General features: G+C 38.1%; 1 long non-coding RNA gene across 3 annotated transcripts; it reads left to right on the top strand.

Moving 5' to 3' along the window:
• Nucleotides 1-4,263: 4,263 nt before the first annotated feature.
• On the top strand, nucleotides 4,264-26,033 carry LOC122063480. 3 transcript variants are annotated; one of them, XR_006135348.1, is made up of 2 exons: nucleotides 4,264-4,418; nucleotides 25,451-26,033. It is a non-coding gene; the product is annotated as an uncharacterized LOC122063480 (long non-coding RNA). The 3 variants fall into 3 exon arrangements; XR_006135346.1 differs by having other exon boundaries at nucleotides 25,387-26,033; XR_006135347.1 differs by lacking the exon at nucleotides 25,451-26,033 and adding an exon at nucleotides 7,070-7,284.
• The last annotated feature ends 677 nt before the right edge of the window (nucleotides 26,034-26,710 follow it).

The raw sequence follows: 26,710 nt of genomic DNA, 5'->3' as shown, positions 1-26,710 counted from the left end.
AAATCTGAAAATTATAGCAAACTCCATTACATATGCCATGACCTCAATTATTCACAAAATCGATTTCCATTTAACAATTCTAATAGGATTCAAAGAGTGGCACTGCTAAAATTATAGTTAAAATTATACATCACAACCCACTGGGATGAGACTCAGGCTCTTGGCTCTCGGATCCGGTAATGGGATCCTATGGAGGGGAAACCATGTTCCTTAACGTCACGCTCTTGCCTCACCCCCGGTCCACATACCCAACCATAATGGAAAAGTGAGCGGAAAGCTCTTGGCTCATGGAACCGGACAATGTCCTTAACGTCACGCTCTTGCATAGTGTTTCAAATCAAATTTCAGAACAGTACGTGAAAAATAACAATACTGATTCAGTATATAACGTCTAATACAAAATAAAATTAAGAAAAAATTAAGAAAAAGAAAAAGCTTATATAAAAAGTAGTACTAGAGTTCTGTGGGTTTCACTCACCTGATAAGATCAATTCCAAATAACGATTTACCATTGTCCAATTACCTCCAATCTAACTCTTCCCTATATACAAAATAAAGTCAACCTCAGTACCCTTCCTCCCATGATCCTATTTGGTTTAATACATTTTTATCCCTTCAAACTGTACTACCCTATTGTGTGATAATTTTTGGAACTCTATTCTTGCAGCAGCAAAATCCTCTTAGGAGAATGTTTTAGACTTGATCTCAATTATGGAGATAAAAAATTTCAAGTTTAGATTCTGCTGGAAAATTATTTCTTACTTGAATCAGTTAACTTCGCATACATAACAGACCGTTATTGATTTATAGAATCATACTTTTGTACCAACACCATTATCCTCCCCTTTAACAAAGATTTAGAACTTATATAATATAATACCAGCCCAAAATTATAGAATTACAATCATGGGATCAGAAGTTTAACTATCTATTATAGCTAGCTGAAACCCAAATAAGTTCCATAAAATCAAATTCTAAACTGTAGAATTGATTTACTCTTCTAATAGCAAAAATCCTATTCAAATTTCAGATTTCCAAATCGTTTCCACAAAAATGTGAAGGTTAATCCATATATATAGCGTTGAATGCACTAACCTGACTTTTCTTACTTCAGACTTGAGTAAGCTTGCTGGAGTTCTTTTCAAATCTTCGTGGAACAAGTTGCAGTAACAATGGCAGCAAAGTGTTCCTCTTTCTCTCTCTAATCTAGGCAGCAATTATGTGCACTCCATTGTAAAATAAAAGAAAGAATGAAGTAATGCAGCCCTCTTATTCTCTAGAACAATAAAAGAGAAAACAACCCCCTCTCAATCTCATCCACAATTCCCCCCCTTTTTTTTTTCTATAATTATCTTCTTTCTAAAATCTCTCCCTCACTCCACGATTTTGGGATAGCTGCCTCCCTCTTTAAATCCCTATTTATCTCCCTCTTTAAATCCTTATTTATTTGGATATGAATATCCACCGTCCTCTCTCAAACATGGGCTTTCTCTCTTCCTCCTTTTTCTCTTTCCTTGTTGGATACAACCACTCCCTCTCCTTTAAGGATTTAAAGAGGGAGACAGTTATCACAAAATCGTGCAGTGAGGGAGAGATTTTAGAAAGAAGATAATTATAAGAAAAAAAAGGGGAATTAAGGAAATTAGGGGAATCGTGAATGAGATTGATAGGGGGATGTTTTCTCTTCTATTGTTTCGAGAGAAGAAGAGGGCTACACTACTTCATTCTTTCTTCTATTTTACAATGGAGTGCACATAATTGCTGCCTAGATTAGAGAAAGAAAGAGGAACACTTTGCTGCCATTGTTATTGCAACCTTGTTTCACGAAGATTTGAAAAGAACTCCAACAAGCTTAGTCAAGTCTGAAGTAAGAAAAGTCAGGTTAGTGCATTCAACGCTATATATATATATATATATAGATTAACCTTTATATTTCCATGGAAACGATTTGGAAATCCGAAATTTGAATAGGGTTTTTGCTATTGGAAGAGTAAATCAATTCTACAGTTTAGAATTTGATTTTATGGAACTTATTTTGGTTTCAGCTAGCTATAATAGATATTTAAACTTCTGATCCCATGATTGTAATTCTATAATTTTGGGCTGGTATTGTATTACATAAATTCTAAATCTTTGTTAAAGGAGAGGATAATGGTATTGATACAAAATTATGATTCTATAAACCAATGATGGTCTGTTATGTATGAGAAGTTAACTGATATAATTTTCTAGCAGAATCTAAACTTGAAATTTTTTATCTCCATAATTGAGATCAAGCCTAAAACATTCTCTTAAGAGGATTTTGGTGCTGCAAGAATAGAGTTCCAGAAATTTTCACACAATAGGGTACAATTTGAAGGGATAAAAATGTATTAAACCAAATAGGATCATGAGAGGAAGGGTACTGAGGTTGACTTTATTTTGTATATAGGGAAGAGTTAGATTGAAGGTAATTGGAAAACGGTAAATCATTTTTTGAAATTGATCTTATCAGGTGAGTGAAACCCACAGAACTCTAGTACTACTTTTTATATAAGCTTTTTTTTTCTTCTTAATTTTATTTTGTATTAGACTTTATATTACTGAATCAGTATTGTTAGTTTTCACGTACTGTTCAAAAATTTGATTTGAAACACTATGCATGTTATTTTCTAAACTATAAATAAAATGGAACATTGTGGGACTACAACCCTTCCAACTGAGGGTTATGTGTTGGGATGGAATTATTGAGCCCAGGAGTGAGGCAAGAGCGTGACGTTAAGGAACGTGGTTTCCCCTCCGTAGGAGCCCGTTACCGGATCCGAGAGCCAAGAGCTTGAGTCTCATCCCAGTGGTTGTGATGTATAATTTTAACTATAATTTTAGCCATGCCACTCTTTGAATCCTATTAGAATTGTTAAATGGAAATCGATTTTGTGAATAATTGAGGTCATGGCATATGTAATGGAGTTTGCTATATTTTTCAGATTTACTTAATTTATGTGTTGATATGCCACTGTTCTTGAAAGCATCTGTTTACTGATATTGTATGTTCTGTCCCTGTCACTCACTAAGCTTTCTCAAGCTTACCCCTTTTTTACTTTCCAAATGTAGAGAATCAAGAGGCTTGCTATTGTGATGAGTGCATTGGGGATACTAGAGGAGATGATGCACAATTTGGGAATAATTGATGGTTTATTGGATATTAGATATGCACTTATTTACAATAGATTTATTTACTTTGAATTTAAACTTCTATAACTGGGATTATTTTAAGGTTTAAGTGGATGGATGTAACAAAGTTTATCTTATCTTACTTTTAATTGTAGTGTCATAAACACCTTTAGACTTTGGATTAATTGAGTTTACTTATTTAGATAATGATCATACTCTCATTAAAACTTCCGCTGTATTTTCTTGATGAGTACATTGAGGTTTATTTGATGATTTTGGTATATTGGTTCAGTTTCGGTTCATACTCTAAAACCGAACAATTTTAGGGATTTTTGACAACCCTTACCCGAAGGGCAGTTTTGGGGTGTTATAAGGTAGTATCAGAGCAAGGTTTTAGAGTAGACTATGAACTAGAAACTGATGACATAGGACTCTAAACATAGAAATACTGCATGTAGGATTTAACTATTCTAGGGCGGTTTTGGGGTGTTACAATACACCACGGGACCTCGTCTTGAATGCTCTTGGTTAATTCATCCATGATAAGCACAAACAAGTAAAGGCTTTGGTTGATCCCTGATGTAACCCAATCATAATTAGGAATCCCTTGGAATTTTGAAGAAAATGGAGGACAAATCTCCCCTTGGAATTGAGGCTTCGCTTATGATTTCTCACAGCTTTAACACATTCATTTCTATTCAGTATTTGTATACTTGGTTCTTTTGCATCAATCCATGAGTGTATACAAGTGACTGAGTGAGGATGACCATTTACATTGTCTTTGGACTGTGAATTTTCGTGCCTGGTCAGCCAGGCCTTCACCTATGTTAAAAATTTGAATAGTTTCAGCCTGACATGAATGCTGGGAGTCCAGTGCAGCACCTGCTGTAAGGTTATGCTGGCTTATACAGAAAGCAGGAGCTTTGACTTCCAACAGAGATGGATGTGGGTGTCTGCCATGGCAGTACTTTGAAATTTGATATCTGAAATATCTGTGTTTAATGGAGTACTTATTTAGTTGTGTCATGATACACTACATGCATTAAGATCAAATAAGGATCTAAAATGAATTGTTACTTACACTGGATTCTGCTTTCATGATTTGCAGTGGTAACATTGTGAGTGTTGATATGGTGGATGGTGGACTATTATGCTCAAGTGGTGTGTGTGTGGAAGAACTGGGAGATAAGAATGATGACTGCTATGTAGTCAATGCTGCAGTTTATGTTGGCTACTAGACTTGTTTGTTATCAGTGTTTTATAAGGTTGGCTTCACTTTACGAGAAATTAATTAATATGGGATTGCAATTTTGGTTCCTTCAAAATTGAAATTTTCATTATGATAGAATGGATGCTATTTTTCCTCATGTTATGACTTACTTTTATTTACTTAGTCATCTATAGGTCCAGGTTCTCTTCAGTTGTGCCATTGTTAATGATACTCGTTGTCTAGTCCAAGCAGGACTTTTATTTGTTGCAACTGTTTGAGGTTCAACTGTGCAATGCAATCTGGACTATTTGCATTCATTCTTAGTGCCCTAATCTCTAGTATTCTGATCAGAGGTTAATCTTTGAATACCTATTTCTGGGAGATTTGTTCTTGCACTGTAGAGTCATAAAATTATATATGGCTGCATTCTTGCATGCTTAGTAGGTCTAGCAGCAATAGGTAGCAAGTGGGGGACAGTCCACTGAGATTGTTTGCTGATGTCAAAGAAAGACCAGCAATTTCCTAGGCGAGAATGATGGGTGCAAGTTGAAACCTGAAAAAGGAAAAGATGCATGGCAAAGAAGGAAGTCACTCAAGGTACTAAGGAAGACACAAAGTGATGTACTCAAATAAGTACCAAAGGAGGAAAGAGCTTGAGTCAACTCAGACAGTCATTTCAGTCGGAAACTCAGATGAGTTGACTCAATCCTGAACTCAGTTCACCTAGTTTTAGCCATGGTATTTTTTAGTATTCAAGATGTTATACTTGAAATTGAACTTAGAAATGCTAGATAGGAATTGATAATTGGAGAGGACAGCCTCAACCCATCCGAAGATCGAACTCACCCACGCCTCCGATATGAGGCCAATGGAAGCAAGCTAAAGGTACCTTCCATGAGTGAAACTCCCAAGGCTCACGGCATGCTTTCATCCTAAAGCATGTTGAATCTATATTAGAACTTTCATTACTTCTTCATCGGAAGGTAGGGAATTCGAGACTTTGGCCTCACCCGACAATGGCTGGCCTATTTCATTACCACTGATTGGGTTCGACTTTAATTAGGTACTTATATTGGTTGGTAAGCAACAGAGTTCTAACTAGTTAGTACTTTACCTTTATCCTTCTTTTATGATAGTTTTGGTGTAAATGGCATTGATGCAGTTAAGGGCAGGCTAATTGGGCTTCAAAAGACTTTATTTTGGCCCCTTGGTTTGGTATATGGGCCCTTGTTCTTATTATTATTATTATGTAATGAGCCTCTTTTATAAGTGCATAAAGTGGGAGTAAAGAATATGCCATTCTTTTAAGCGCTTTGGTGCTGTTCCCAAACCTCTTCACATTTCTTCTCTTTTCTTCTTCTTCTCCATTGATTATAATATTAGTTCCTGCCATTCTAATCTATTTTCATGACAATTTTTAGTTCTGAGTTTATTCTCAGCATAAAAATCCTATATTTTTTATAGTTTCTTGAACTCTTACTCCAACTAGGAATTTTCTGAAACTTCAAATCTAACCATTGGATTTCAATTCTGCTTGCACACTTAGCAGTTGGTTTCTATTCTGAACCTTCTTGTGGTTTCAAAATTTGATTTTTGTGCTAATTTGAACTCTTACCCCAACTAGGAATTTTCTGAAACTTCAAATCTAACCATTGGATTTCAATTCTGCTTGCACACTTAGCATTGGATTTCTAATTTTATTCTATTTTAAGATCACATTGATCACATTGATTTTCTCTTTCAGCTTAGTATTCTTATATTATTGCTGAAATCTTTTGATTTCCTAATACTCTTTAAATTGCTGGTTTGAACCCCGTAAGATATGCCATTGGTAGTCACTTCTGAAATTTCGTTTCAAAGAATCCTATTCCTAGTAGATACCCTTATAACTCCATATCAAACTTATCTTTTGAGTTGTTCTAGTCCACTAAAGTGACCTTTTACTTATTGGAATTCTTCTAAATCTGATCTTCTTCTCTTCACTGTGATTCGGGTTTTCAACTGAGTTTCTAACCTAATCTCTTAGGTCTTAGAAACTCATCAATAACTCCTCTTCCTGCCAACAGTTTAGGAGTTCTATTCCTTTATGTTTTGTTCTTTTATTACATTATCTGTAGTCGGGCTATTTCCTATTGGATGAAGGACATTCGTAGAGCCAATATGAATTCTATTTAAAGACATTTTAAGGCTCAAAGAGCCACAGGATTTGATGAATAATAAAGTTGGCTCTTCTTCCCAGAATTCTATGGTGATTCAGAATCCTTTATTGTGGTGATTCCATAGATTCATGCTGTGGTGATCCAGTGGGTGTGATTGGTTGTGATTCGGAATCTTATCCTCTATTTTTCTGGTCCTTAATTCTATCATAGGTCAGTTTTCCTGCGATCTCTGTTTGAGGATCTCTTGACTAGTTATTTAATCAGTCCTCTCTGCTGTTATTATGGATCGTAACCTGTGCTTGTTTTGATGTTCAGTTTCTGCAATTGATTGTTAGTTCATGATTTTGTATGACTGATATGATTCCTTATAACTAATAGTCTAGCCATCAGATCAATGTGAATTTTTTATATAATATTCTGTCCATTCTTTGAAACCTTCTGCCATTCCTAGATCTGTTTTTGTGGCTGGGTTATCAATTTACTTAATTTTTCTTTTTTCTGATTATGTTGTAATTTTTCTTTTTTCTGATTATGTTGTTCTGTTAAGGAGTTCCTTGGTGAACTGGAACTCTGTCGGATCTTAAAATCTGACCTTCAGATTGGTTTGATCTTTTAGTAAGTAATTCTCCTCCTGGTAATATCTGTTTGCATTTTATTTACATCCGAGTTCTGGAGTCTCTTCTATTGAATTTCCTTGAAACCTGAATTGTGATTCTTTGTCCGCTATTCTGGTTTATTGAGGTTCTCTAAAACTTAGGTGAATCTAAACTCATATGGTATTAAGCTATAGATGAATCTAGTTCAAGTAACTCTGACATATTAATGGATCACTCAATCAGATCATAGACATGTTCAGGAAGTTGTCACATTGCATGACTGCTATGGAACAAAGCAACAAAAAAACACAACTCAGCCTTATCCCAACAAAACAACAGATCCCTGAGGGTTTGAATCAAATCCTTCCTTTACCTCTATAAACTCTGAGCATCCTAGCCCTAATGAAGGACTACCACATTTTTTTGTCAGATTCACTAGGTTGGCTGCCAAGCTATTTCTACGAGGACACATCAAAAAATGCAACTTGGCTGCAAAATAAGATTCCATTTCTTGTGTTTGTATTGGCTTACATGAACTGTGGGATATGGGTGCAGCTCATAATTTAATGATGCGGCTTCTCTCCAGTCACTTGAAAGATAGGTGAAACAAAACAGAGGGGGGAGCTGCAGGGGTTCAGCAGGTCCCACACCCCTGGGCTTTGTTTACTTTGAAGAGAAAGTGATCGGAGAGGATTTGTGACCAATAGTTTGAAGTGTCCAGGCAACACGGCTGCCAAGTTGAGTCACTTGGAAGAGTTGATTTCTTTTTGGACCCCTTGAAAAACCGATACTCAGAGATCCAAAACATGGTTGTTCATGGTGAAAGTTGTATTAAAGATTAAATTTTTTGTTTTCTAAAACCAGTTGAACTGTTTAAATCAACCTAACTTTTATATGATGTTGACATGAATTGAAGAAAGGTCGCAACATGTTCGTTTTCAAATTGATAGAACTCAATCAAGTTGCTAGAAATATGATAATTGGAGTGTATCTTTCTGATTTGATTCAATCAGTGACCCTGATCAAGTTCCTAGAGTTTACAAGCAACTGAACACTTCTGTAAAAAACAGAATATCATCAAACCCAGGTATGTGAAACCTAAGGTGTAACTATCAGGTTGTCTTTATTTTTCCAGATGCTCTATGCCTCATGAACAAATATTGTACATGATGTTTTTATACCAACCACTGATGGCATCATCACAGAGGAAGTTTTGAGGTAGAAATCCCACTTAATGAACTGACAATATTCATCCATTCAATGGATTTTTGCAGATCAGCAGCCAATTTAACTTCTTGACCATTAAAAAGATTCACTGATTAGATAGTTATTCTTCTATGAGATCAAAGTATCATCTAAATAAGCAACTATGCTGCATACCCTATAAAACACTTACATAAACCTCTATATAGGCATGTTCTTAGCGTTTTCTTTACCAGGAGAAATACTTACATGTCCTTCCAGCATAGGGCCTATGATGCAGTGCAACAGCAGTCCAAACAGGCCCTTAGATGGTTCAGATTTGTTTCCATTTTGTAATTAATTAGTTTTTTGTTACTTTGTATAAGGACAAGCAAAGTTAGTTATTTTAGGAGTTTACTAATCTCTTTGTTTCCTTTTTCTCTTCGTTTCATTTTTCTTAAGTTTCTATTTTTATGGCTCCATACTTGAGCCTATAAATTGTAATAGACCCAAAGCGTCTCCCCACGATTTTAATGAAGATTGAAGCTTACTTTATGCAAACTATTGTACTGAGAGAGGTTACGACGGAGAGAGTCTTGTTGGGTGATATGCCTAGGCTGTGATAGCCATCTATCCCCATTCCCCTCCTATCCTACGATCCTCTCTCTTCTCCCTTTCTTATTCTACTATTTTCTAAATGTGACTAAGCCTATCCAAGACCCATTAAAGATGTCCATTGACTGCTTCTGTTGCTATTGATCTAAGGCTGCAAAACACGGACTGCAGCACTGCCTATTTGGGGATTTCTGGGCAGCAAGTGCACCCACATATCTCCCAACCTTCTTTGCCATTCAGGCCCATCTTTTAGGGTCCATTGGGCTCCCTAGTTTTAGGGTCCATTGGGCTCCCTAGAAGCCCCACTCGACCAGGGGAACAGGGCCTTCTGAGGTCTGGTTATTGAAATCTTGAAAATCCCCTTATTTTGACCTGAATCCCAAAACTGAGGCAATATGTTCTCTGTCCAGGATTTCGGTCTGATGTTTGGTGTTTGTTTCATATTATTAAAATCTTAGTTTTGGCTTCATTTTGAGCCCAAACTATTGTTCGACTATTGTTGTTCTGATTGCTTTTTAATATTCTGGATTCAACCTATTCTGAACCTAGTTGATTGCTTTTCTAGGTTGTTACTGCTGTACTTCGTTAGGCAGGGACAGAGACTATTGTTATTAGGTTTTATTGTGATTGTAAGAAGGTTATTTAGCTACTGTTTTGGGGTACTACAAATACTGATATCAGTACCTACTTCTGTGTTTTATTTGGAGTTACTTGTTGATCCTATCTGGGGTTGGGTAGTCCTACACTCCTACCTAGCCTTATGTTACCTTACCTTTTTTGTTTGTTTTGGGTGGACCAATAATTCATTACCAAAAGGAAAGAAAAGAGGAGGAATATACAATCCCAAGGGCCAACAAAAGGAAAAAGAAAGAGCCACAAGAAGGTAGCAAAACCCTAGGGGGTGGGGGAGGAGGAAGGAGGAAGGAGGAAGGAAGAAGGGAGGCCCTAGGAGACAACAATAAGCCTGTTCCTTGGGGAGTCATGAACCAGGCGGTGTGGGATCAGCCTAAGCTTAGAACCGACCTCTAAGAAGATGGCTTTCCAAATCTTATCAAAAGAACAAAAGTTGGAAGTCCATCTATGGAGATTTATCTCCATCTAGAAGTGGTTAATACTAGCACCAAAGGCCAACTTCCCAATAGCTTCACAGATCTAAGAGCTGGAAAAGGTCATACCAATCCAAATCCATTCATACCAATCCAAATCCATTCTCTATTCAAAGGCAAAGGGCTTCTCTTACCGAGCCAGCATAAACTAAGAACCTTCTTCTAAATGTAGATGAGAATGGGCAGGAAAAGAAGAGATGCTTGGAATCTTTAACACCATTCCAACATAGGCAATAGGAAGGAGGAACAGTGATGTGATGAGAACGAAGGAAGGATTGGGTGGGAAGGCAGTAAGACAGGGCTCTCCAAACAGTGAAGTTGTTCTTAGGAATGAGGCCTTTCAACCAGACCACCTTGTGCCAAAGAACCCTTGGGGAGTGGGAACGGATGAAGTTCCAAGTAGAGGAGGAGCTAAAGTTGCCAAAGGGGGAAGGTGGCCAAGAGATTTTATCTCCAAGAAGAGGGGCTGAGAGGGAAGGGGACGGAGGGAATGCAAATGTTAAGAAGGAAAGCGAAGGGGAGGGGGAGTCCATATACCATTGGAAATGATAGAAGCAATAGAGGAGTTTCTAGGGAGGCTCGATGAGTAAATAGATTGGCTCCAATAACGGAGAAGAGGACTCCAGATGGGTGCCAATTATCCAACCAGAGGAAGATGGAGAGACCATCCGAAATGGAGGAATGAATGACCTTGAGAGCAAAGGGACGATGATCAAGATTATTGCATCGAACGGAGGAGGCATCAAATCGAGGGGGGGTGGTCCAGATAGAGTCATTTAGGAGGAGATAGGAATAGACTCAATGGACCCAAATGCTATTATGTTTGGAAGCAATCTTCCAGATGAGCTTGAGAGTACCAATAGAATTGATGTCCTTGATTCTGTGGATGCCAAGCCCCCCTTCAAGTTTGGGATAGATAGAAGACCAACTGAGAGGGTGAAGGAATTGGGAGGAGTCAACCCCTTTTAAGAGGAAAGAGGACATAAGCGATTCAACAACTTTTATGGCGGTAAAGGGTACCTTGAAGACACCAGACTAGTAAATGAATCATGATCGAAGGACCGATCTGATGAGTTTAAGGCGACCCACATAAGATAGAAGCTTGCTTTCTAGAGCTAGAGTCTCTTACAAATGAGGTTAAGCATGGGTGTGCAGTGATGAGGAGAGGGACGAGAGGGAATGAGGGGGAGGCAGACAAGAGAGAATCCTAAGGATTGGAGGAGAGAGGCTTTGAGAGAGTCCATCACTTCCGGAAGATATGGGACTTTTTTAACAAGATTAATCTGAAGGCCAGAGAGGGATTCGAAGAGATGCAAGAAAGAGAGGATAGATGAAATATAAAGAGGGTCAGCCTTGGAGAAGATCATCAGATCGTCAGCAAAAGCTGGGTGGCTGAGCTCAAGGGATTTGCATTTAGGAAGGGGAGAGATGAGGTGCAAATCAGTTGAGGATTGGATAGATCTAGAAAGGACTTCAAGGGCTAGGGAGAAGACGAGAGGGAAAGCCAGATTGCGTGGAGTTTAGGAGCAGCAAGATTTTAGGAGATCTTTTGGTTCTCTGGTTTCTACTTTCATTTTAGGAGCAGCTTGGAAGTTTCTATTTTGTGTTTTCCATTTTAGTAACTACTCTTTTCTATTTTTTTTATTGTTTTTAGAAGGATACTTTTCTGTCCAGCTCTCCCATACATGGAGAGTCTGTTTTATAATTGAATTACTTTATTTTATAAATACACGAAGGAGAACATCCCATCGGTTTTTTGTTATTGAGAAAAGATACTCTTCTGAGTGTGTGCTTCTATGGTGAAGTAGTAGCAGGCCTATCATAGTGTAGCAAACTAGCAATAGGTTGGGCTGGTGGTGAAGGCTCCCTTAGTTATCGATGGTGAAACCAGGTCCTCTTGTTCTTTGCTTCTTGTTTTTCAACTGCTATTCTGTCCAGCGAGAGTCAGAGGTAATCCATCATTGTCGCTAGCTCTAATCAGGTAATATCACAGCTTATTTTAATGTCTGATTACTTGCGTGTTACCGTTCTACGCTCTCCTAATCTTTTCTGAAGTTTTCCAGTCCAGTTCAGTCTCTGCAATAGGTTTTATGAAAGTAGAATGTTTTGATCTTCTTGATAGGTGCTATGATAGTTTAATGTTTTATCTTCAGTCTCTGATTTCATATAGCCAACAGAATGAATTGAGATCTCTATATGTTATTCCTTCCTTTAACCCCAGTCTGGAAACCATCAGACTGTCGGAATGTTAGTTATAGTAATTATCTTAAGCTGTGTTTGGTAGCCAAGAGAAGAAAAGAAAAGCATAGAAAAGAAATGACATGGTAAGAAAATAAAAAAGTATATATGTTTAGCTACCAGAAGAAAAGAAAAGAAAAGTTTTTGTATCTTCTTGTGTTTTTGGCAAGATATTTTTTGGCACCAAAAGAAAACTTGTTTTGAAATTTAAAAAAGAATCTTCTCTTGGTTCAGGACATGCCAAGCACAATGAGAATTTCTTAAATTAAGAACATAATTCAATTTTTGTACTTTTTTCTTTTCTTCTCTTGGCTACCAAACACAGCCTTAATTACTAATTTCTGTGTCATAACTTTCTTTTTCTGTTACTGTTTGTTTCTCCCAATTTCCCCCATTGGATGAGCTTGCAATTTTGAGCATACGCACAGCCCAACTGAACCTTCCTTCACTGTAAGATCAGTCCCATCTTATGGTTTGATCTCAAGTTATTTATCCTTCTTGTGTGATAGTTCACTGTGATTCTGAACTTTATGGATTTGTTATCTTATAACCTGTCCTGCCCTATAAGTTATTAAAGTAGGTATTACCCTAATACCCTTAATGCCCAGCTTGAAACAGTCAATGATCTAGGTTCTTCATGTTTGAAATAAATCTGCTCTCTCACCATAGACCAAACCCAAACACCCGTACTTTGGAACTTACAACTCAGACTTTCAGGTACCAAACAGACTGCATAAGGGCTTGGCGTCCAAGGAGAATGTCACTCCCTTTAAGCAAAACTCTGCGAAGCCTAGGAACTATGGTAATGCCTTTTGGCCTCAAGAAAAGAAGTGTTGGGGGAAAGTATGTCACTTTGACCTCTTGCCCATATTGTCTCCCCTTACTTAAGCAAATGCCAGCGGAGGGCATGAGAAAATTTTTTTAAATCATGAAATTCGATGCCCAACTAACGTTTACTCCTACAGAGGGAATTCCAACTAAACCAATATACACCTTTATCTGAATCGTTCTTCCACCGGAAACTCCTAACCAATTTAACTAGAGCCTTACATATAGATAATGGGTGTAAAAACATTGACATGGGAGAAGGTGTTGGGGATATGGCAGTACTGATGTTGTCATTGTTGTCAACACAGTGGGACCCAACACACAGAGTGTGACAGATGGCAGTGTGACATGACAGTGCGGTCAGCATCAGCAATTGAGAAGATTGCATAGTCAGAGCATCTACAATGATGACAGTGAGTGTAATGACTGAGATGGTAATACAGAATACAGTGGCAGTACACAGTGCATGGGCAGTGATATTGCAGTTCTGGCAGCAACGTGGCCATAAGGCCTTTGGCCCCTGTGGCTACCATGCGTGTAGGCATGGCTGCAAGGCTTGTGCGCCATATGCAAGCCTGGCCACATGGCCTTCCTGTTACCACTCACACTGCTACATTAAGGCTCCTGTGTTGCAAGGTGTTGCCCCTTGTGTGCTGCAGCCAAGTGCTGTTGTGCATGGCATGTGCTGTGACCCCTGTGCCGTGGCCGCCCATATTACCCACGGCCATGGGAAAGCCAGCCCTACTGGCTGCCTTGGCAGAAATATATGCATGCTCCGACCACTGTCTTCCACCACTACTGCCACATGGCATATTGACTTATCTACTTTATCCACATCACCACTAGTGCAGTATCATCAAATGTGGCCCAATTGACCTCGACCACGTGCAACCACCAAGTTGGGCATTTCATCAAACACCATGTTCTTCTTTATTGATCCAATGGAAATGATCATAACTCTCTCATCCGGAGTCGGATCTTGGCAATTTTAGTTGCACTGAAAAGACGACTCACCGATCTACAACCTTCAAGAACATCTCTGCCAAATCTACCATTTGGTGGCCTACCCAATATGTCTCCAAAGCTGACTTGGCTGCAACTGCCTTATCTGACATCATTTACCACTTGACCACTGTTCACTGCCCATTGTGCACTGTCCATTAGGCTGCCAGACACTGCCACATCATTAGTACTCATTTGTACTAACTACAAACACTTGGACTCACCCACTTTCTTCTTTTGCGTGCAGTGATACAAAAAATCCTTATCTTTTTCGTATGACCTCAGAATGGGGTGAACCTAGATCATTGGAAGGAGAACTCAAAACATTACACTGTTTATGTTTCTTCCAATTCTGTCACTTTAGTAATGTAGGACCAGTTCCCAGCTACATAACTTGGAATTAATTATTCCAGAACATGATCATAGGTGCTGCCAGTTGATAGATTGAAACAGAAGAAATGCCACAGGTCTTCTACTTGTCTTCTCAGATCTTGCAGGAAAATAAAATAGAAAGAAAGAAATAAACAGAAAATAGAGGAGAAGGGGAAGGGGGATAGGTTGGGTCAAGTATCTCACTCTTCCCTAGGGCATCTCACCCAAGCTGTCTCTCACAGCCCTGCATCTCATAGTTTTCCAGTACAAAGTTTTCTTCTTCTTGGTTTTTTTTTCATTCAATCATGGGCTGTGGATCAGCCTCCTTCCCTTATTTATAAACTTTAAATTGATTATAAAATTGGGTCCTTCCTTGCATGGAAAGAAAAGGAATCCCCTTATAATTAGATTTTATCGTATTTGGAAACTAATTACAAATCAAATCAAATTCCTCCCTTTTACAAAGATAGAAACCCGGTATATTAGAATTCCTACTTTGTAGAAATAGAAACTAAAATTAGAAACTAGCTAGATAATATCTTCCTAACTATTACCAAGGATTAAAATATCAGTATCGGTCGCTGTATCGATTGGCTAAATTTAAGATATGTATTGGAGGATATCGTATTGTATCAGAGATACACTAAGATATATGCTAAATATCAAGGATTAAAGTATCGTCGACTAAATTTAAAATACGTATCGAAGGGTATCGTATCAATATCGGAGATACTTTAAACCATGACTATTACAAGGATATAGAAATGGAAACTCCTTCATGCGAGCTGGCCATGGGGCCCACGAATCAAGAGATAATCTTCTTCAAATCTTTTCCACGGAAGCTGTACTTGGGTTGAACCAATCAAAAACCAAGAACCAAGCCACACCAAACCAGCTGCCCCCCATAGCAGCATAGTTCAAAATCTCACCGAAATTTTGGAATCTCAGTTTTTTTTTTTTTTTTGTCGAAACGAAATAAGGCCCGAAATAATGTTTCTACAATATTTCGGTAAAAATTTAGGTATCTCGTCTGTCTCGGTACATTTCATGTGTTATAAATACCATATCTCGATTTAAATTTCGGTATTTCGGTCAAAATTTTGACTCTGTCTCGCCTGTCTCGGTGGTTTTGGTTCCATTTGCATATTTTGAAGGAAAAACACTTTAAGTCTCCAACAAGCCTCTAATTAGCCACATCATCACACATTTTGACTTCTATTGGACTCCTACATGATCTACACATTCAAAGCTTAGGGAAGGTAAAGTTTTTTCTCCAAACCAGGTAAAATTTTCAGAACAGTTCGACGATTGCTGCCAAACAAAGGTGCAACTCTAAAACAATATTATTTCCTAATTTTTTTTTTCATTTTTATGTTCTAAGCATGTTTATTAACCTTAAAATAAGTTACCCACCAAGTTTTAGGTCAAAATATGGCTATTTGACCACCGAAACAGTCAACCGAAACAAACAAAAAAAATACACCATTTCAGCCGAAATTTTGTCAAAACGAAACAAAACTTCAGTTTTTGAACCCACCAAAACGAAATGAGATTTCGAACCTTGCATAGCAATGGCATCCCACAGCTGGTTTGGACCGGTTTTGTGGCCTTGTTCTTGCGATCTACATCATATCATCTCTCTCCATCTTAAAAAATAAATAAATAAATAAATAAAAATAAAAAAAATAACACTCATCCACGAGGTTGGTTGAGTTGTTGAATCAAACTTGCATGATCTTCTAGTGGGTAGTAGACTCCACAATCATCAACACAATATACTGCCTTTTTGGCTCTGATACCAGTTAATGTAGGACCAATTCCTAGCTAATAACTAGGAATTAATTCCAGAACAAGATCATAGGTGCTGCCAGTTGATAGATTGAAACAGAAGAGATGCTGCGGGGAAGAAGCATCCATCCAAAAGGGGAATACAACAAAACCCAGGAAGAGGGGGAGGCCATCAATAAAAGAAAAATATGAATATATGTTACATATAACTAAGGGGGAGTGGAGACGAGAGGCAGGTTCCAAGAATAGGCCAAGTGCCTATTTCTCCAGGTATCAGGGCAAAAGCATAGTTGTGGAGAATTTCATTCCTGTTCTCAAAAGCAATGGCCTGACCAATCTAGTCAATAGATCACAAAGAGGCAGTCCATCTTCTTTTGTTCCTTTCCTATTGGATATGATGGATCACCGCATTGAAAGCCATCTTCCTAAGAGAACTGCAAGAAGGCTTTCCGTTGATGTTCTTCAACATCCACCTCCATTCTCTGGCAAAAGGGACGATAACCTAGGACTAGGCCATAATTTCCTAAGAATTCTTTCCTAGATAGATCTAGAGAAAGGACATGTAAGGAATAAATGATCTAGATTTTCAATGGAGTTCCAACACGGACAACAATTAGGAATGATTATACTTTTCGGAAGAAGGAACTCCTACGTGAAAAGGGAATTGGTTCTGGTTCTGGTTCTGGTTCTCGTTCTCGTTCTCCAAGTAGTAAAGGATGTGATGGGGACATCAGTCTAGGTTATCAAGTCTATCAGAGAAGGCATCGCAGAAGACTTCCTAGCTTGGACTCTATTTGGCTGGATGGTTGAGGATCAACATACAGAACTGCTAGCTTTATTGTTCCTTTGTTTAGGAAAGTAAATTTTCTTTTCTTTTACTTAGAATAGGACTCTTTATTCCTTAAAACATTGGATTAGATTAAGACTCCTTATTTACTTTCCTAAGCTATTAGATTGTGATTAGGTTTCTTTGGCTTTTATTATTTATTGAATTGTAAGGCCTACGGCCAGAATTTAGTTAGTGAATAAAACAGAATAACATTGTTGTGCAAGTTCTCTCCCTCCCCCCCCCCCCCATCATGAATCTCTTTCCCCCCCCCCCCCACATCGTGATGGTATTTTCTCTTCTCTTTTTGCAAGGTAACTTCTCTCCATCTCTCTTTCTCTCTTTCTCTCTTTCTCTCTCATTCATTTTCCCTGTTACTTTCACAATAGCATGAGTCCTAACCCCTGTCCACGGTTTCATTTATTTATTTCCTAATCCCTTTTTTGGAAATCCTTTTTTTTTTTTTTGCTACTACTTAATTTTGTTGAACCCTTGCATTAAGTATATTTCTGTTTTTGATTATTGGCTGCTAATTTAAGGACTAGGTTAACTACTGCTGTTGGAATGTTGAAAGTACATGCACCCCATTTGATATCTTGGTGCGCCATGTCCCCCAATAGCTATTGAGTTGTGTAATTGCTTAGGATTATATTGCTCATTGCTGCAGTAATTTTCTAGTTCTAACTCTACATATAATTCATGTATGCTGCTGTTATCCCCTTGCTTTCAGCCCCTGCCTGAGTTTCACATGATAATATAACCAACCTAGTCAGCCTATATAGGGACTCTAGTTCCTAGGTTTCTCCTTACATCAGAGTGTCTAGGGATGGCAAAACAAAACCAAATCAATCTATACCAGGGTACTTTAGGGGCACAAGATCTTACTAAATTCCAAGTAGAAGAAAATTAGATGAATTAGCCACCCAATTGATTGAATCTCCTCTACCTCAAGTTCTCAGACGAATATTGGAGAGCTTACTCCATGCATCAATACAGCAAGAGAATATATTGGGTCAAGGACCCAGGCTTCATCCCTACTAATAAAAGATACCTTCGAGAGCCTATCAGAGTTAGCATCATATCTAATCTTGTCACCGTAAATATTAATCAACACACCATCAGAGTGCCAATTGTCAAGCCACAAAAAGGTGTCAAAACCATCATCGATAGCAGACTGTATAGAGTTAGAAACAAGGTGTATGCATTTTAGTAATTTTCTCCAAGCCCAAGAAGCATCCACAGGGCAAGAATTCATCCAAATGGAATCAGATCTCAAGTAAAAGAAAAAAAGAGCAACCCAGTGCACGAGGGCCCTGCTATTGCAAGGTCTGGGAGGGGCAAGTGTGTACGCAGCCTTAACCCCTGCTTCGCAGAAGAAGCTGTTTCCAAGTTTTGAACCTGTGACCAACAGGTTGCAATAGTGCAACTTAACCGTTTTGCCACAGGCTCGCCCGCTAGAATCAGATCTCAAGTATCTAGGATTAATCCAGTCAATCCATTTGCTCTTTCTTCTAGGGACAATCCTCCAAACGAGTTTAACAATACAGGCAGCGAGTCTTATTAAACTTCCTAAGTATAAACCCATTGTTAAAAAAACGTTGCATGTCACAAACAACGTCAAACCCAACTGTATCCCAATGAAGTTGAAAAAATCAACCAAGCATTAAAGGGTTTGTATGATAAGAAATTTTGGTACTTTGTGATTTTTGTAGGTACACAGTTCATAAAATTCGCTAAGTTGGGGGGAGGGAAAATAATTGCTAAAATGTTAACTAATGTGAGAGAGCAAAACTGAGTCTTCAGTTATCCTAAAACCTACAAGATTCAAGATGCTAAATTTAGTTGACATGGTGTCGCTGGGTAGTCAATGTATAGAAGAATCAGGTGTTGCAATTGTCTTCCTTCAACTACTTAATTTTGGAGTGTTGAGCCCGGTTAGTCTCCTCTTGTTGCAAAAGATCTTCTATGTCTGTTGTGATTATCTTCATGCTTATGGAGGGATGCCCTCTGTGGGTTACCTTGAATAGCTTCCTCAGAGCCTCAGTCTCCTAAATATCTCAACTTGGCATTGCCAAAAGTCTGTCGGATCCATTTCTTTGGATACATCTGACAGTTCTAGAGTTTGTGATATAGTTTGAAGAGAGCTGAGCCAGGGACATAAGATAGCCATGCACTAGTGACAGTAGGTTGTGGGTCTGGGTGATCTCCCACTTTGCTTCAAGCTGAAGTGAGAAGGTTGTTTCCACTTTTAGACAAGGTGTACAATTACCGGGGTATGGTTGGATCCCAACATCGTTTCTTGGTGTATTGTGGTGCCCGCAAAATAAATGAGGAACAACCTGATGCCAAATACTTTGTCTATGCACCATAATCAGGCCCCCACCTTTCGTTTGTTTGATCAAGAGAAGGCAGGGCTGTTGAAACGAAGTTCGAACAGATTAAATTCGTGGATAGCATTTCAAAAATGAGAACAAGAGAGAATTTAGATGCTCACATATTTCTCATCAATTGATAAAGTTACATTAAAATCACCTAAACAAAGACAATCCTCCCCCCCCCCCACCAGGGGATGTAGATCGCAGGAACAAGACCCCGAAACCAGTTCAGATCGGTTGTGGGATGCGACTGCTGTGGGAGGCAGCCTGGTCTGGTGAGGCTTGGTTCTTGGTTCTTGATTGGCTAACTCAAGGACAGCCTGCATGTAAAAGAATTAAAGATTCATTCAAAATTTGTGGGACCCATTCCTGACCATAACATGGGGGAATTTTTGGGGTTGATTGATGACTTGCGGGAGGAGGAATTAGTGGAAGAGTTTTATATTTTCTTGGATTCAATTACTATTTTCGTGGAGGTGATTTTTAGGGGATTATTCCCAGATCTTATGGGCCCACGGCCAGCTGTATGAAATCAATTTGAAGATTAATTGGCAACTGCTGGATCTTTGCTTCACAAGGAATCGATTTGGCTATCTTATTTACTTTTTAGATTTGTTTCTTTCCCATTTTCTTGTAATAGGTGATAGGCTAGTTTCCAATTAAGAATGGATTTTATTTTGATTTGGATTTGTAATAGGAAAGTTTTTGTTCAGTCAATTAGGTTGTAATTGATGATCAATTCTATAAATAGAAGATAAGGTGATCTACAGCCGAGGATTGAATGAAAAAAAAAAAAAAAAAAAAGAAGAAAGCTTTGCGCTGAAAAACTGTGATATGCAATGCTGTGAGAGACAGCTTGGGTGAGATGCCCTAGGGAAGAGTGAGATGCTCGACCCTACGTCCCAACCTATTCCCCTTCCCCATATATCTTTTATTTATTTTTCATCTATAATTTACTAGTTTCCTGCGACACCATCAAATCTGAATTTCTGGACAGCAAGTTTCTTGGAGGTTCTATCAGTTACTGGAATGTCTATCCTACTGTAGGGTTGGTTCTTACCTGGAACATACTTCTACATTACCCCCCGGGTTACCGATTTCCCTAGCTGGGAAAGTTCCCTTCAAAAACCTATCCTCCAAAAACCCATCATCCAAGAGGTGTTGGAGAAGCTAAATCTGAGAAAAGAAACCATAGACGGAGCAAACCTGAAACAGAGCAGGTTCGTTATAGGTTCCAGAGCAACCAACTGAAGGCGATCCGAAAATATGAGAAGATTGTTGTAGTCGAGAGGTTTCCCTCCCTTGGAATAGAAAACCCTTATAGGCTTAGATAGAGCAACCTCACGCAGAGGTAAAATTTCTATATCTTACTTTCAGTTATTTGGATGAACCAGATCTCCATGAGTTTAATATTATTGATATGTTGATTGAGCATGGTCCATCATTACGGTTAAAACCACAAAACCCTTCTACTGTTTCATAACTTCATAATTCTAGATCGCTATGAAATGTAATACATGCACGGATAAGGCATTCCCATTACAACTTATTGCACTTCTTATAATATCCCACTAGAAATGTGAAATTCTTAGCTCAAAAGAAACCTATTTTAGTGAAGATGACAAGCTACAAAAATAAATAAATGCTGCATCTCATTCTGATACTTAATTCATTGAATATTGATCTGTTGACAACATGAACAGATCAGAAGCCAAGTAGTTAATCATCAATTTGTTGTGGACAAGTCCCTTGACCATTCACTGTGAAACAAGAAGGAAAGGAACAAGGACAGATCATATCATTAGTGAGTAATTAAAAATGAGAAAAGATTGAAGAAATTCTTAGTGTAGCAGAAAAGAAAGCATTCACAGAAACTCACTTGGCCCACATCCGCAGTAGGTCATATTCCACACTTGAGCACAGATACCACTTCCATTAGGACAACCTGAGCGGCACCATTTCACACACTCCGCGGTATCAGAGAGTTTTTTGGGGTTGCACAATTGGGAAAGTAGGTATCTTTTGCAGCAAAATGTATGTGGTTGGCCATCTGAAACCAAACAAGAGAAGCAAAAAAGACATTATCTCACCTCCAGTGTAGATGATCTGCAAAAACTATATATTGACAATAAGAAGAGGATAAGAACTCACTTGCAGCAATGACTATGCAGGCGAATATAAAGATAATTAGAACTCTAGTTGTTGCCATTGCCTCCTTGGGTCTTGATTCTCCCTATGGTCTTGTTCTTTTGTTTGAGGCCTTGAGGTGGTGGTTTATGTAATGGTTAGAGACACCTTCCAAAGTGAGCTGAAATGAGTTATGTTTAGTAAGTTGATTGGTGGATGTGAAACACGAGCTCCCATAATAAGAATTTCTCTTATCAAAATGAAAAATCTGAGCCAAAAATCTTCCCTTCGTAATGAACGATCACCCTCTTTCTTTGGGTTATTTTTAGAACTGGATTAAGAACTGGACAATATTTTTGGTAGAAATTTTTAGTGTTGGATATGAATGGGTCACTTTTAGTAAGTATTTTTTTTTGGTACAACAATTTTAGTAAGTTGATGGGGATCGATGTGAAACATCTCTCTCCCATAGTCCCATGATAAAAATTTCACGGTCACCAAAAGAAATCTTATTCATAGGAGTCAAAAATCTTTATTATCCTATTTACGGGGAATAAGAGTTATTACATCACATACAGAATCATTACTAATTTGATACAACACGTTGGCTGCAAGGGCGTCAATGAAATGAGTTAGTTGCCTTAGATGATTTCCAGTCCATGTAACAAAAAGAACTATTCTTGTACCATGCATGAATATCTGAAAAAACCGTTAAGAAATGCCACGGTCATGGGACATCATCATTCGGGTGGGGAATAAGTTGAAGTAGCTTCTTTGTCATGAACCATATTTCTATGATATTCCATCTTGATTCAGACGCCAAGTTTAAACCTTTCAAAATGCCAATAGCTTCAATTTCCACCATCTGTTTACCTTGAGTGGTTTCGGATTGAGGTAAAAAAAAGCATCCCTTGTAAAGATGCCATAGACCTAACCTGAATCTGATGACAAGTAGTTAATAGCACCCGCACAAACCAAAATGGGAAATATTACAGAAAAAATGGAAAAGTTGGTTGTCTTGCCAATAAAAAATCTATCACAATTTTTTGTATTATTCCGAATTTGGTTCCTATGTAACCAAAAAAAGAAGATGGTAATTGCGAAAACAAATCCACCAAAATAAAAAAAAAAAAAATTGCCAAAGGAACACAAACACCAACTGATTTCAGACTTGCTTGTCCTCATTTATGTATGAGATTGTGTATACTGATTTTTTTGGTAGAAAGATAATCTATTGACCACCTCAAATTACACTCAAGGCATCCGTACCAGCATATACAAATGGACATGGATTGGAATTAGGCCAAGGGTATCTACCATAACATTAGTAGGCCTTAGAATAAAAAAGGACTTACAAACATCAAAGTAAGAAGATGGATGTACAATATCCTCAATAATAGGCTAAATTAATAACGTTGAGTGCTTAGTGGAATCGGTCAAGTAGGAGCTCTCAACTAAAACCTTATATGCTCCTTTCGATCACGACCCCCAAACCTTCTTGGACTGCAATGGCCTCCCCCATTGGCGAAAGTAAGGTTTGGAACACTATCACTGAAAGGCGGATGTGGGAGGCGTGATCCTGCTGAGAGGATCCAACACCGCCACATGGCAATGGCCCTGATGGTCATGTAAGAGAAAATCAATACCCCACTGTTGCGTAATTGGTTGAAAGATGCATCACAACTTAATTTGTAAAAATCAGGTGGGTAGGAGACCAAGTAGTAGACGGGAAGATGATGCCGAAGGGGTACCAAAGTTCTTTATGAAGCCAAAAATTGTGCATATGTATAGTGTAACAATGTCTTAGACTTCCTACCAAAGAGAGAGAGGGGACAAAAAAAAAAAGGACAAGGAAACCTTATCCATTTAGCATTCCCATGTTCAGACACAACAGGGGGTGAAAATATCTAGCGCGTGCGAGGGCAACTAGGTTTTATCACACCCAGCTGTGTCTAGACATGGGAAACTCTAGACTAGGGGTGTCAATCGATCAGGTTGGGCCGATCTCCGTCGGGCTTAGTAGGGCCTTGCGCGTCTATACCTTTGGACCGTGACCTACCTATATAAGGAATGAGTTGGTCTCGGTCGGTCTCGATTGGTCTCAATAGGGTTCTGGGCTGGTCTTCTCCTAATCGAGCTTTATTCTGGTCTTAAATAGGGTAATGTACCAATAAAACCTTAAACAAACCTTAAATGATCTTTAATTGCCTTAGATTTAAGATACTTTAATATATTTTATTAAATCATCAACAATTTAGAAAAGATATTACACTTAATTACATTCAATAATTGATAAAAATATTAATATGTACTCTATTCTATAATTTAAAAAAAAAAATCAAAATATAAATATAAATGATCGGGCTAAACATGTCGAGCAGAGTTGCGCTTATAAACAGGTCGGGCCGGTCGGACACCTATCAAGCTTACCCCTTGCACGGTATACTACCTGTTTATAAAAGGGTTAGACCTGAGCCCGACACTTTTAATAATTAGTGCAGGCCAGGCTGGTCTTTAAACGATTAGGCCTGATTGGTTTAAGCTATGCGGGCTTGGGATTGGCACCCCTACTCTAGATGGATAGGGTTCTTTTCTCCTAAAAGAAAACAATGTTTTAGACTTTACCAGAAAGACAAGAGTTAGTCTGTAGAGAACTCGAGATGGTTACAAAAGCATAATCACTTGGTAGGAAGAGAAATTGAGAACTCCCAGTCCAAAGAAAAAAAAAAGGGGAAGGGGGGGGGGGGGAAAGCTCCAAATGGCCCATTTGCTACCAACTTTTTTTTTTTTTTGGGTAGAACTTAGTATCATTATTACTCTCCCTAACACCCATCCAAATGCAATGGTGACCATTGGCCATAAAAGAAAGCATGAGCAAAACTTGGTGTTACACTAAATACCTAGATTTACCATTGGATTCCAAGACTTTATGATAGAGGTGTGGATTTATGACTTTATTTGGTAAAGAAGTGTGGAATATGTTAGTTTTTTTTAGGGAAATTGTCTTGTACCACCCCTAAAAATCCCCATAACTTGGAGTGACCCCCAAAATGAAAATAATATCCACCGCACCCCTAATTTGTAACGCCGTCAAGTGAAAGCAGGAAATGACCTTTTTACCTTCTACTTAAACTCTAAAAAAGAGCTCATTTTTACCATTCCAAACCCTTACATGCTCTCACCATCAGCTCAACCGCAACGTTAGCTGGGCGAGTATAACTTTAACAACAGCTGCGATGGATAGCTCCGCACTAGATCTTCATCCACGACTCTAGTTGGGTGAGTGTAACGTTAGCAACTATAGGCAGCAACGGTGGATAGCTCCACACCAAATCTTCATCCGCGACCCTAGCAGTAGGAATAGCAATGGGGTTTTGAAGACTTTATAGAAAGCCCTAGCAACAATTGGAGTGTGACCTCATATTCTATCTCTAAGCCAAGAACCGAAGGTAAGTGGGACTTGTTACTTTCTCATATGGGGTGTCATCCTTCAACTTGGTGTCCAACCAGGGAGGATGCATTGACTCAAACCTTCAAGGGTTTAATATTTCAAATTGGTTGCTATGTATTGATTTAGAACAAAACAACCAAATTGGTAAACTCTCAAATTGGTATCTCTGTATTGATTTAGAACAGAGGATATTATACATCTTGTTTTAATTGTTGTGTAGTGTGACATAAAGAAAATCCTATTTCAATATTGATAGAATTTGATCTAGTTTTAAGCTTTATTCTTTATTGTTGTGTAGTGATATAGTTTTAATTCTTCTCATATGTAGTGGTGATTTGAATGTAATGTTTTTTTACAGATATACCATGTCATCTAGCAGTGTTAATGACTCTTCTAACTCCAAATGTCCATTAAATTATCAGAATTTAAGATGTGGATGTAATAGAAAGGCAGCAGTGAGGATTTCTGAATCTGTCCAAAATATGAACAAACTCTACTACTGTTGTTCAGAGTTTCCAAGAGGAGGCTATGGTTTTTTTCATGGTGTTCACCCATGCAAGGCATTCCTGAAACTACTACACATGAAACCACAGTATATGGAAGAGTTATACAAATGGAACAACAGATGAAGGATTTCTTTTGTCAAAACTCTACTACTGTTGTTTAGAGTTACCAAGAGGAGGCTATGGTTTTTTTCTTGGTGTTCATCCGTGTAAGGCATTCCTAAAACCACTGCACATGAAACCACAGTATATGGAAGACTTATACAAATGGAACAACAGATGAAGAATGAGCTACAAATGTTGACAGAAGAAATCCGTAGTTTGAAAAATATATTGAATGTGATGGGTCAGATTGTAATGGTTATTGTTGTTGTTTTTTTGATATAATTGAGTGGGTAAGCTTAGTAGAAGCTTATGTAGGACATGTCAAATCTGTAGTTACCTATTACAATGAAATTGAGGTTGATTTGCAATTGTGTTGTCTAAATGGGGATGTACTGTATCAAAATGTTTGGAGTGACCTGTTTACTATCAATACTTAGGTATAAGATGAATTTAAAATTACTAGATCTTAAATAAACAAGAGTTGCACCAAACTATTACAATACCATCAAAAAGTTAAGGCCACGTAGTCAAGACCAATGTCAACTAGAGACCATCCAAAAATATTACAACACCCTTACAAAGTCACTCCAAAATCAACTATTTATAGACCAACATCAATCAGAGTAAGTCCTAAAACTTATAACATTAGCTTGGTCCCTATTTTTTACTTCTACCATCTCTTTAGTCATAGCTCTTTTTGCCTTTATCCATGTTGCCTTCCTAGCCATTCTTTTCCATTGCTTATCTTTTGCATTTATAACAAAGTCTGAAGTAAAAGCTTGAGATCTGGTAATCATTTGGGAGCTGGTAGCTACATTCACGTCTTCATTCATTTTATTTCTCTACACATTAAGTCACAAAAAATAAATGGTTTAGATCATTCTAAGGAAAAATATACCCTATATAATAAGTAGAGATTTAAAATGATTATAACTTGAAACCAACTCTCTTATTGGTAGATGGTCCCTTTCCCTGGGTGAGTGGATTTCTTTGGCCAACCCTCTTGTTGTATCCAAATAATTTACACACGTCACCCTGCAGTTGATTACCCTTTTTCTTAACTTTTGAAGGTTC

The sequence above is a fragment of the Macadamia integrifolia genome, unplaced genomic scaffold, assembly GCF_013358625.1.
Source record: "Macadamia integrifolia cultivar HAES 741 unplaced genomic scaffold, SCU_Mint_v3 scaffold1338, whole genome shotgun sequence".
Classification (NCBI taxonomy): domain Eukaryota; kingdom Viridiplantae; phylum Streptophyta; class Magnoliopsida; order Proteales; family Proteaceae; genus Macadamia; species Macadamia integrifolia.
The sequence above is the reverse complement of the archived record's forward strand: the minus strand, read 5'-3'. Positions and strand labels throughout refer to the sequence as shown.